This window comes from Anser anser, assembly GCF_964211835.1.
Source record: "Anser anser genome assembly, chromosome: Z".
Lineage (NCBI taxonomy): Eukaryota > Metazoa > Chordata > Aves > Anseriformes > Anatidae > Anser > Anser anser.
The window spans coordinates 80,729,897-80,743,966 of NC_139723.1; positions in this window are offsets into that span (position 1 = coordinate 80,729,897).

Genomic DNA, 14,070 nt, shown 5'->3' on the forward strand with positions numbered 1-14,070 from the left:
TTGCAGAGAGATCTGGACAGATTGGAGAGCTGGGCGATCACCAACCACATGAAGTTTAACAAGAGCAAGTGCCGGGTCCTGCACCTGGGACAGGGCAACCCTGGTTATACGTAAAGACTGGGCGACAAGACGCTGGAGAGCAGCCCCGCAGAGAGGGATCTGGGGATTGTGGTTGACAGCAAGTTGAATATGAGCCAGCAGTGTGCCCTGGCAGCCAGGAGGGCCAACCATATCCTGGGGTTCATCAAGCACGGCATCGCTAGTCGGTTGAGGGAAGTGATTGTCTCGCTCTACTTTGCGCTGGTGCGGCCTCACCTCGAGTACTGTATACAGCTCTGGGCACCACAGTACAAAAACGATGTAAAACTGTTGGAGAGTGTCCAGAGGAGGGCAATGAAGATGGTGAAGGGCCTGGAGGGGAAGACATATGAGGAGCGGCTGAGGTCACTTGGCCTGCTCAGCCTGGAGAAGAAGAGGCTGAGGGGGGACCTCATCGCAGTCTGCAACTTCCTCACAAGGGGGAGTGGAGAGGCAGGTGACCTATTCTCCATTATTATCAGTGATAGGACCCACGGGAATGGTGTTAAGCTGAGGTATGGGAAGTTTAGGCTGGACATCAGGAGGAGGTTCTTCACCGAGAGGGTGGTCGCACACTGGAACAGGCTCCCCAGTGAAGTAGTCACAGCACCAAGCCTGTCTGAATTTAAGAAGAGATTGGACTGTGCGCTTAGTCACATGGTCTAAACTTTTGGGTAGACCTGTGCAGTGCCAAGAGTTGGACTTGATGATCCTTATGGGTCCCTTCCAACTCGGGATATTCTATGATTCTATTATTCTATTTTTTAATATCAGAAAGGAAACTGTGAATGACTCATTCTTCCTGACTCTTCCTGTCTTAGCGTATGGAGATCCAAATTGGAAATGTTCACTTACACCAAATCAATTAATTAATTGAACCTTGGTTGCAAACCTAGACTGAGTTTTTTGATTTGATTGGAAATAAATCAGTCTGCACAAGCTTATGTTGCTCTGTTAAGACCTTGCTTAAATGGATGATCTCATCATTAGTCTTGTTCCATTGTTCCATTAAGAACTGATCTCCTTTGTGTAAGAAACCTATCTCAGCTCAAGGTCTCAGTCTCTTAATGCTGTATTCCTAGCTGTGAATTGTACTGTTCAGGTAAAATTAGTTAAGTGCTCGACAAAGTCATTTGGAATGGAAAATGAGTGGACAGAATTTTCCATCTTGAGTAGGAAGAATATTTTTCTGAAAAGACTGAAAGCATGCAAGGGATAATTTGTAGAAAAAGGGGGAGATATATTCAAAGTGAATCTTAAAAACTGCAGCCTTAGTGAAACAAGCAAGAAGTGTAAGGCTTTTTTTTTTTTTTTTTTTTTTTTAAATTAAATCTTTACCTTGGTATAAAGGGACCAACTTGCAACTGCAACTGCAATTTTTCCCTCTAACGTGGTGCCAAATAATTTGGATCATTGTTAAATTATGTACGTTCAAGGTTCTCCTCAAAAGCTTAATTTATTCAAAATTGTAACACTTTTGATTCTAAAGGTCTTTGTTTCAATTCCCTCTTACGTAATGGCTGCTGTCTTGACTCACATTTAAGGCTTGAACTAGATGTAGTAAAGCTGAAAATATAAACTTTGTTGCTTGAGGTCAAGTTCCAGGGTTCTTTTGTTAGGGCTGGAAGGGACTCAGAGCATCTGCAGATTGAACACACAAGGAGGCCTGTAGTACACATTCTCCAATATACTGTGATTCCTCTGATCATGAAATTTGCTGGAGAGTGGCTTAGCAAGTTACAGTAGGTGTCCACAACTCCTATTTGTTTTCATAGATGTAGGAAAAGTATATATGTGTGTATATATATATATATATATCTTTTTTTTTTTCCCAGAAAATCAGAATTATTATCATACTTAATTTTTGCAGTAATTGTTAATTAAAGTTAAATAGCTGGTGCAAAATAATGAACTAGAAGTCAAAAGTGGAGGAGGTATGAAATTTACCCTTGACTATGATGCATATGGTGGATAATCAATGAATGTGCTGTTTTTGTGAAAATATAAAAAATCTTTGCTATGTTTTGTGATCAAGTCTTTAAAGCAACAATGATCACTTATGTGCCTCTGTGCTCTGATGAGACTCAGATGCTCAGTACTCAATAATTTTGTGGAGGTTGCTGGGATCTTGTGACCTGTACATTGAAAATGCAGGAGGGGCCAGTCTGCAAATGAAAAAAATTCCAACTTTATGTTTTCTGCAATTTCTAAAATTTGTGCTTGGGGGTGGGGGAGGGGTGGGGGAGGGGGGGAAGGAAATTCAGTTTTACACAAACCCTCTCAACCAGAGAAATCAAGGGCAACTTTTCTTTTTCAGCAAGGGTTCGAGGTTGAAGTGTCAAGGAAGACTGAAAGCATCACCATATAGAAAGACTGAAAGATTGAAGGTGAAGATGAGTACAAAATTGAGTAACGTACCTTGAAACTAAATATAATAAAAAATGTCAGTGAAATTTATCTGTGTCACAACAATTTTTCTACGAGATACTTTCACAGAGGAGATGGTAAGATACTATTTTAATGAATGCCTCTTTAATGAAAATGTGACTGGTCAAAGAACTTGGAAAAAAAATAATTCAATAGTATCCAGACTTGAATTCAACATATATTCTTATTCAAAGAATTTTTATTCTTATTTTTCTCTATGTGAGAAAAACTTTTTTTTTTTTTTTTTTTTTTGTAATAGGACAGAGTTATCATTATCCATTTTGATCTCCCACGGAACTTAAGAGCACTGAAGTGACCTGTGAAAGCTGACTCAAGCAGTTTTTCTTTACTAGAGTTCATTGTGGTCACTGTTTGAAATGCGGCTACTCTGATGACTGAATGCTGGAACACATGTTGGCATCCAAAGAAAATACTTTGAAGAGAGAAGTGTCCCAGGAAAGTCCCCTTTGGCAGACACTCTTGTAAGGTAAGTCAATAGTTCAGTATTTCTGCTAGATTCCTCAGGCATGAAAATTCTGGTTTCTTTCCAGCATTTATTAATAACTTCTAACCTGTTTGTTTCTTTAAAATGCTCTGTCCTGTTCTAGAAGGCAATAATATTAGAAGGCAGTCTTTCTTGCTTAAACATGATTATGAAGAGCAATGTTATGTACTTGAGAATGATACCATCAATGCTTAGGGGACTGCCTTGTCCATTTATCTGGAGCATGCATGCCTAAAGTCATGACCTGCCATACAATCTGTCTGTAGTATGTTAATTAGTGGACAGATAAAATTTAAGGTTCCAGTTGTTATTTGCAAGATGCACAGTTTTTTGTCTATACTAGTAAATTCAAGGTCACAATATCTGCAAGAGAACTGTCACAAAATTGGCTGGTCTGTTTGGTTTTTAGCCTGCTCCTTGGCATGGTTTTAGATTAGGTCATCTTCTCCATTCTTCCAGTCAAGGTCTGGCACATCACATTTCATAGACATAACACACCTATAGAATGAGACAATGAAGGTGACAAAATATACTTAATGTTTTACTAGAAGGTTCTTAGATACAGCTGTGGTAACGATACGGGAAATCAAGGTGAATAGAAAAGAACCAGTAGCCTGGATTAGGTAGACTTCTAGGTTGCTGTCAAACTAAATTTCATATATTTATAGGCAATCTTTCCTGGATAAGAAGTTACACCAGAATTTTGTCCTGTCTTTCTCTGTGATATAATTCATGAAATTTTATTGATAAGTAGGATTCGAATTAAATTGGCTGGTAGAAATAGGTATCATTTCCACAGCATAACTACACATGTGGCTCTCAATGACAACAATATTATAACTAATGTACTAGCAAACTGTACAAGACCTAACCATGATGCTTTTTATTTTCCAGGTGTCTGAACTCAGCTAGATTCATAAATCATGCATGTTGGACTCTGGAGGGTTTCTTTGTAACTCTGCCACGTAATGATGCTTGACAAGGTTAATTTTCTTCTTTAAAGACCCACATTTTAGGTAGGAAATCAGTACGTTTGAAAGTCAGGTAGTACTTATCTTGATGTTGGCTACTAGGAAGAGAACTGAGCCCACATTTGTGTATGTTGTTTGTCAAGGATCAAATCATGACTCTCCAGAGTTCTCTGCATTAGGCTCTCTAGCTGTGAGGGTTTTATAGATGCATGAAGCTTAGGATGGGTGTACAAAATGAGCACCAATTGCTGTTAGAGTTTTATACATACACGAGGCTTAGGATTGGTGTACAAAATGCACATCAACCTTCTAGTTGCATGTATAATGTAAATGAGTAAAAGAAGCCATGTTTTTCTAATGCCAACATGCTAATTCTTCGTAAGTTTAACTGTGCTGTATCTTGTATTTAACTGCACACACAGATCACCCATCATAAAATATAGTTGAATGTTCATTACCATCTTCTAAGGTTAGTATGAACAAAAATTCCTTTAATTTGATGATCACAATACTGGGATTGAAGAAGTCTTATGCTTATCCAAGTCTGTAATTGATTTTTAGTAGGATACTCATCCTGTACATTTCCTGCCAGTATGCTCTGTTCATAGCCATCTCATGGCATCCTGAATAGTCTGTAGAACAACAAGTAGTAGACCTTGGCCTGCATCTCAGTAGATTGCAAACTAGTGACACAATGTCCTAGCAAAGTCCAGAGGCAGCAATTTTTCAGTGACATCCCTGAAAGAATTATCATCCCTGCATGAGGTCAAAAGCCCTTCTAGCCTGAATGGAAAGAGCATTAGAGACAGGCCTGGTACAAAATTTACTATTTTCCTGCTGTAACATTTCAGCTTCTGTCATTCTTTTGACAAACATCCCATGTTGGTGAATTTAGTAGCTGCTAATGGCCCTATACTTCATGAATTTGTTTAATCTTTTGAGCTTTGGATACCATGACATCATGAGGCACTGAATTTCATACACTAATGACATGATTCTTTTTATTTGTTTTCAGTCTGTTTCATAATTATTTCATTGACGTATTTATATATTTTGAGAAATACTGAATTGTTGCTCCCCAGTTGCCTAACTGATACTATTCACATCCTCCCTTCATACACTCTTTTTCTTTTTTTTTTGCCTGCCAGATAAATACCTTTTCAAATACCTTTATACGCAAATATCTTCATCTAGATGATTTTCCAAAGAAACATTGTCAAAGTCTGGACTTTTAACAGATCAAGATAGTGATTTTCAGAGAGAGATGTCATGCCAATTCTGTAGCTTGCTATTTTTCTCAGCTGGGGCATGTTTTTTGGAAGTTTGTAAAGGATAGTTTCTATAACTGGATATTCTGAATTTACTGTTTCTCAATGCATGATAATCGTCTAAAATGATACAATCTCACCATGCCAAAATGGTTCTTGAATAAAAAGTTATAGCACAAGAGATAAAGCGACAGAGAGATTAGTCATTAAAATGTTCACATTCAATATATAATACTCCAAATAATCACATTTACTTGTTGTCAAAGTCTTACATAGTCAAGTATCAATTACAACTCTACAATCCAAATGATATGTATCACCACCTTTTTTTATTACTACCTTGAATGGAAGAATCCTGGGTTTCAAAAAAAAAAAAAAATAGCCTGTCTCCCTCCTGTCTTCCTGGATCCTTCCCATTATGCACACCATAATTTGTCATGAAGAGTGCCTCAAAAGAGGAGATATGAAGACTAGGCAGATGTCCTGGTCTCAGTTAGGACAGAGTTAATTTTCCTCCTAGTAGCTGGTAGGGTGCTATGTTTTGGATTAGGATGAGAAGAGCGCTGATAACATGCTGATGTTTTAATTGTTGCAGAGCAGTGCTTACACCAGGCCAAGGACTTTTCAGCTTCTTGCTCTGTCCTGCCAGCGAGCAGGCTGGGGGTGCAGCCGGAGCTGGGAGGGGACAGACCCAGGACAGCTGACCCAAACTGGCCAAAGGGGTATTCCATACCATCTGACGTCATGCTAAACAACATATAGGGGTGGCTGGCTGGGGGGGGGGGCGGCTGCTCGGTGATAGGCTGGGCATCGGTCAGCGGGTGGTGAGCAATTTCATTGTGCATCACTTGTTTCTTACACATTATTATTATTAATACTATTATCATTATCACTATTATTATTATTGTTATTATTATTATTTTCCTGTCTTAATAAACTGTCTTTATCTCAGCTCACAGGCTTCACTTTCCTTTTTCTCTCCCCCATCCCAGAGAGGGAGGGGGGAGGGTGAGCGAACGGCTGTGTGGTGTTTAGCTGCTGGCTGGGTTAAACCACAACAGAAGGCTATAGAGAAAGTGGAGCCAGACACTTCTTGGAGGTGCACAGTGGAAAGACGAGAGGCAATGAACACAAGATGGAGCAGGAAATTCTGACTAGTTATCATTTTATTTTATTTTTTAGTTAGTTATTTTTTTCCCCATAATGGAGGACCACGGTGGTTTTGAAATCTCTGTCCTTGGAGATACTCAAAACCTTGTCAGATACTCAAAAGCTTGTCAGATACTTGTTAGGCTTTGAACACTCTGCTTTAATTGGACTTGCTTTGAGTCACTGCTGAGGTCACTTCCAACCTCTGTGATTATGTCATTTTTTGATTGTGTATATCTCACTGATTCAACTTTTGCCCACAGCTGAGCCCTAAATGAGTTCCATATATTCATATTCAACAGCAGGCAATCATAGTATCTTACAGTTGAGGAATAATAATTTATATAATGTACAACATATTGGTTCTTGCAAAAAAAAAAAAATAAAAGGAATCAAAATGATCCCTCCTGTCATTACATCTGGAAGAAGTAAATTATAAACATGGGTAATGAAAATTTAGCTCAGACTTGAAAGAAAGAAAGAAAGAAAGAAAGAAAGAAAGAAAGAAAGAAAGAAAGAAAGAAAGAGAAAGAAAGAGAGAAAGAGAGAAAGAGAGAAAGAAAAAGAAAGAAAGAAAGAAAGAAAGAAAGAAAGAAAGAAAGAAAGAAAGAAAGAAAGAAAGAAAGAAAGAAAGAGAAAGAAAGAAAGAAAGAAAGAAAGAAAGAAAGAAAGAAAGAAAGAAAGAAAGAAAGAAAGAAAGAAAAAGAAAGAAAGGAAGAAAGGAAGAAAGAAAGAAAGGAAGAAAGAAAGGAAGAAAGAAAGAAAGAAAGAAAGAAAGAAAGAAAGAAAGAAAGAAAGAAAGAAAGAAAAAGAAAGAAAGAAAGAAAGAAAGAAAGAAAGAAAGAAAGAAAGAAAGAAAGAAAAAGAAAGAAAGAAAGAAAGAAAGAAAGAAAGAAAGAAAGAAAGAAAGAAAGAAAGAAAGAAAGAAAGAAAGAAAAAGAAAGAAAGAAAGAAAGAAAGAAAGAAAGAAAGAAAGAAAGAAAGAAAGAAAGAAAAAGAAAGAAAGAAAAAGAAAGAGAAAGAAAGAAAGAGAAAGAAAGAAAGAGAGAAAGAACAACTAATGAAGTGATTGAGGGAAGAGCCGCTCTTATTATTCAAACTGGTAAGTTAAAACACAGAGAGGGATAGCCCAAAGTAGTCTTGACACGAACAGTTAATTTGAAATCTCCTTTAATCTGGATAGGAAAATTTACTGCAACAGGGCATATCCTGGTTTCATTGTATCCCTGAATGGCTAACACTTGGAACAAAATGTCAGCTCTGCTCATGTAAGGGGCCATAGAGATGTACTTTGCAAACCATGAAAATGTGAAAAAAAACCATTGCAAATTCTAAGAGATCTGCAGTAAAATATTGCAAAAGGCAGAAAAGAGAGCACAAATCAGGGCTGCAAAGTGATGATTTCTTTCACAGAGACAGTAAAATGTTGGAGGGAGACTGATCCATTTCTGTTTACCATGATATTTGTGGACATATAATTGATAATATACTTTCTTAGGATAAAGTGATCTGAAGAATTGTCCTCTTTGCTCCTTGTCTTCAAGCTGTATTCCAAGCAATTTTATGCAAGTTCTATTCAAAACAGCTATTTAAGAATGTTATTACCTGCTGGTTGACAGCATTTTTAGAGGAATCTAGTGAGAAAAGAGAGAAGTAATACAAACGGGATTTGTCAGCTGCAATTCTTCCACAGATGCCTAAATATCAAGATACTTGAAAAAGAAGGCACATGCACAGCCTTCTTACAAGCTTGACACATATTCAACACCTTTTCTGCATTTCTTTTTTTTTTTTTTTTTTAATACTGCTCCTGTATGTACCACTATTACTTTAGTAACATTTTGGATCCAGGAAACTTTTAATAAAGTCGTACAAGGCTTGCAGTTTAAAAGCAATAATTGACAATTATCCACTTAGGGGGTTAGAAAACTGCCTAGAGAATGTAAAGCACACTACCAGTCATATCTTTGTTATTTAATGGAGAGCTACTGTAATTTAGTTGGTGCAACTGTCATGTAATGGGCCACAGTAAATTCACTTGAGAAGACCAAAGGCAGGATATATACCACTGCAAGGGCTCTGAGGGTCCTAAATTTATATTTTCCTGTAATGCTAAAGAGGTTTTTCCACTCATTTTCCATTCCAGAGCCTAACTTCTCCAGACTGAATAAACCATAACTCGTAAATTCACTGTGACAAACAAGGAGGCAAGTGTATGTACATGAAATATAGATTTAATAAATTTTCCTCATATACAGGGAAACTGCTGATATGTGTATAGCCTACTGGTGTCCCGTCATGGACCTTTCACAAAGTATGACTGGCAGTGTGCCATACTTTTTGGTGAGGCTTCTGAGAACTGACTTATTTCAATATTGCTTTTTTCTAATACTAAAACATTCAGGGGGCAATATTCATGAGAATAGTGTGGTGACACCCCTTAGAATCAAAAGATTGATTACAAGTTACATTCAGTACTGGAGGAAAGGTTGAAATATTTTGTGTGTTAACCAAATCCATTTAGTAATGCCTAGTTCCAAAGCTTCCTCGGCTAAACTCTCATGTCCACTTGTACATTTTAATTATTAATGCAAGAATTAAAGAATGTCACCTTTTTGGACTGTTGAAACTCTGCAACTTCACTCTACATGCCTGTTTTTTCTAGATCTGAGCCCAGAACCTCAAAATTAGGACACTATTAAAATAAGCAAAGAAAATACAGCTCCATCTTCTCCCCCAGTTTGTAAGCCTTCAGTTAAACTATTAAGTAATATAGTATCCTTGTTATTCATTGTACAATTTGTGGTCAAATTATCATGCATTATTAGTACACAATTGTAGTGACTGTAGTGAGGAGTACAAAAAATTGAATAGACCTACTTTAAGGTATTATTTGTACATTAAAAACAGTTTTATTAATATCTTTTCTTTCTTTTTTTCTCAGTAAAAAAGTATCTTCAACAATTATTTTTATTTGAAAGAACAGCAAGATCATAGGAAAATCCAATTCAGAATTATTTTTTGGTTGCTAATTTAAATATTGAACAGTTTTACCAAGATGGCAATTCCTCTAATGACTGGAAAGGGGAGGAAAACAAGACGCCATTCATTTCTCACAGCTCTAGGAAAGCTTTGGCAAAGTGCTTCATACGGCAGTTATCTCGTCTTCTTGCCACAGATGCAGGAGAGTTGTGTTTATGAAGAGATTTTTGAATAAATATGTCTGGAAACAAAATTTCTTACCATTTTCTGTGTATAAATATATTTGACACAAATCAACACTACTCTTCTACATCCCTTCCCTTACAAATGCAAGTCTTTCTCACTTTACTCTTTAGTAACAGGTAATATTGTATAAAAGAGTGCAGTTTTTCTTATTCTCATTTTATGCTAATTTTGTTTAAATTCTGCACCATATACCAGTGACTGCCTTTAAAGAATCTACCACATTCTGGGATTACTATGGAGTTCAAAATATGCCAGTCATTGACTGTGTATTATAGCTGGAATATTTTAAATGCTCATTCTAATTAGTAATATGAAAGATTCTGTACCTGGATTGACTTTACAGAGCAGTGATTGCAGAAGAGGTTACCATTAAAGTGAGATACAACAAGGACTAATCACGAATGAGTAGAACAGTGTGTCACCTTACAAGTGTTATGATGATTTACCATCAGAATGCTATTGAATATCTCTTTTCATCATACTTTTGGTGTGAAAAAAAAAAAATCCATATAAAAATATGGTGTCTTATTAAGTAACCCAAGCACACATCTGTAAAATAAATCTGTCTTTTGAAAAAAAAAGACAAAAAAAAAAATCTTGCAGCTCCATTTATGTAGTATGAAGGACATTTATCTTATTCACTATGCCTTTTTTTTTTTTTCCCCCCCCCCCCCCCCCCTGGAGTGTAGACATTAAAGATATTACAATTTCCAATCTGCTTGCAATGTAATTGGTTCTTTGATGTCCGTTTTCTGTGTTACAAACATTAAATAACTTGTCTTCAGGTCAGTGATGATTTTTATTTTAGTGGGATATTATTGGGTATATTATTTCCTCTGTGTAATTGATGAAAGCTTTCATTTATTTATTTATTTTATTGAGACTACAGTGTATGACCCAAAATCCTATGTTGACTCTAAAGGAATAAGTATTTTGAAGGCACCTGACTTGGATAGGTTACTTTGTGTTTCCCTTACTTCAGAAAGGGAACATTGCAGGAATATATGATTGAAGCTGTTGAGAAACTGAAGTAATCAAAATATACAAATATTTTCAGAAAGAAAGATTAGCCTGGAAAAAGAAGGAATAATGAACATTTTTTTTAGTATCCTATAAAAAGGAAAAATACTGAAACATTTCCTATCTTGAGTAAGATTAAGAAGTCAGCATTTTGAGAGCTCTTTTCCTAATTTAAAATGTGCAGACAAAAAAGTCTTGTGTCTATAAAACTAGAAAAACTTTCGTATTTTGTCTTGACCTTCAGTTCTTTTCTATAGTACTTCACTTAATATTTGAATAAAAGAAATTTCTTGTCTGGAACAAAGAATGTTTTAGTTTGGCAACATCAAGATGGGACACTTGAAACATTTATTTTCAAAAATGTATCAAACCAAAAAATTTTATCTGAATCCTAACTGTTCCTTATAAAAAGTAAAACGGAGAAGTAAATTAAGGGAAAAAAAAAAAAAAAAGAGTTTAAACACTCATTTCTCATATTGGACAGGTTTGGTTTCGTTTGGTTTTAGAACTATTTCTGGATATCTACTTTCTATTCCTAAAAAAAATAATAAAATAAAAGGATTTAAAAAATAATCTTGATATGATGTGTCAAGTAAATCTTTATTACAGTATGTCTTTTGCAAAGAAGATAACCTTCTGTTGTTTTATTTAAAGTAGAGTTTGTAAACAAAAGCCTTAGGTTGAAGGACATAAAATGCTACTATGTGTTTAGTTATGGAAGTATCTCCAAAGGGACAATGAGAAATATGAGAAATGTGTTATGCCGTTCCCACCCCCCCACCTCCCCTTTAGTTAACAAAGTGGATAGTTTCTGTGAAATTCAGAGGAGAAATTGATGCTTTAATTGATGACAAGAAAAAATTGTTCTAGAGAGTATCAAAGGACTATTCTCATGACTGAAAAAATTAAGTCTCCGTAAAGTGTGAACAGGTTGCTTAGAAAGGCATAGTTAAAAAAGTAATACTTATGCTATGGCAAAGATTTTGTTATGTGCAAGTTAGTGCTAAATAACATTAACAGTATTACACAGTATTTATTAATATTAATTTTTGTCTTCATATTCATATTCATATTCATATTCATATTCATATTCATATTCATATTCATATTCATATTCTTATTATTATTATTATTATTATTATTATTATTATTATTATTATTATTATTATTATTTCACTATAACTGATGGCCTGCTATCTTGGAAGACTATGTCCTAGGACTTTGGCTACCTGAAAATCAAATACAAGATATTTAGAACAAAATTTCTAGCTCAGTGTATCATCAATTGTAAACAAAGCAACTAGCTAATGAAAGACAAGAAGAACCTGTGATGTTGTACCGAACTACCAAATCAAAGTAATGTAAAAGAATCAGTTTTTCCTTTAACATAATTCATAATATGCAGAAAAGAAAATCAAACTGTTACATATAGTTCAGACATAGATTTATGTTTAGCTGGTGGTCCAAGTCTTCTAACACCTAACAATAATTAATTATCTTCAAACACTGAACCTAACAGGCCCGGGATTTCAGCACAACATAAAAGGGTTAGATAGCAGTGAATACTGGAGTGGAACTAATTATTGCCTAGGTACCAGTGATTTACTTTAGCAGATAGAACAGAGCATAGTGTGACAGTACATAGAACATATAGATATGTGCTTTCTGAGAATATCTAGTTAATACCTGGTCAGCATAAAAGATTAGGATGATGAACAAGAGAAGTAACATATTGAACACTCAGACCCAGACACACAAATCCTAACATGAGTTAAAGGAGACAGTACCAAGAACTACAACTCTTAGGTCACTGATTGATAGGACATTGAAGGGACCACTCAAAGCCTTGATAGCTGATAGCAAGCATTGAGCCTGACTAGCCAGGAAACCCAAACAGGATCAAGCCATTTGTGTTATTTGTGTTTGTGAGAGTGAGTGACATTTATGTATATGTGGTGCGTGTGAAGGTTCTCTTTTTATATTCATGTTGATTGGTTAGTGTTTGATCACATCTAGAATGTGTGCCAAGCATTCATTCTCAGCCTTGCTATCGACTGAATCCGGGGTCTGGGGACCACAGCAGTCTGGCTGTAGCAGATTGGGAAGGAGTCCCAGCCTCCTATGAGAATCTTGGAACCCACGAAATTTAGATCGCCTTTAACATTGACAGTATACCAACATATAACAGAGTTAGAGTCATACAAAGATACTATTTCTCTATAGCCATGTTATAATTCAATGCTTTGCATTAGCTGGCAGAGAGAATCATGCAGATATTATACAAGTATCACAGAATACTGAGTATCACAGAATTCTGAGGTTCTCCAGGTGTTTCTGCTGCCATTCTGTCTTGTAGAGGTATAGCTATAAATCCTAGAACACAGAAGGGAACAAGTCAACTTTCCAAGCCTGCCACATAGTATGTTGACACAGTTCAAACTCCATGCAAGGTCTTACACCTAAACTTCAACAAATGTGGCAAAGCAACTATGAGTACAGCCAACATAACACATTGCTTGCTAAACTTTCTTCCCTATGGTCTCCTCTTTGAAAGTATGAGAACATGGTGAGTGGCTTTCTAAGGTTAGGAAGCAAATTGATTATGAACTGGAGTTTTGTCTACCAACAATTTTTAATATGTAATCTTGTCATGAGTGAAATGAAGTCATTAATAATACAGTAAGCAAAATGTGCTACAGTTAACCTTAAATTATAACTTACAAAGACCATTCTTGCAGTTTCTGCTATGATTTATGGGCTCAGTTTATTCTATGCAAATTCATGCACAGTTTCTAATAAGAGGGAGGAGGAAAGATAAAAGAGCCCTGAATATTTTATAAGCTTTTTCCACTTACCTTAATTTAGAAATATGAAGCTGAATATGTAAGTAGAGAATAATTACCTATTACTAATCTCCCACATAGTTTATCTATTTCAGCCCTGAACATCCTGAGCAATGCAAAACATAACTGTTTTACTACCTGTACCACTGTAAATATGATAATTAGGTATACTTCAGTGCTAGTTTTTGCTGATACATGAGAAGATAGATACTGTAATATAATCAGGCAGTGCGGTGCTATTGTTTTATATCCCTTTAAAAAATAATATACCTGCTGTTCAGTATTTCATTCACTGGACACAGAAAACTTAACTTTAAACAGGATGGAGCCCTAGACAAGTTCCTTAAGTGTGCTTTTCCAGATGCAATCCTTAAGTTTTAGAACTATTTTTAGAACTATTGTTACAAATTTGGGATTGCCGTGGAAGTCCATGAAAACGTCATCAGCAAAACTCTGCTCCTTTCTCTGTAGTACAAGCACTTTAGGAAACTGTGGTTTCCCATTAATCTCTCTCATTTGAGACCCTAACTCATAAAGGCACTTAGGCACATATGTTGTATTTTAAACAATTCACTCTAAAA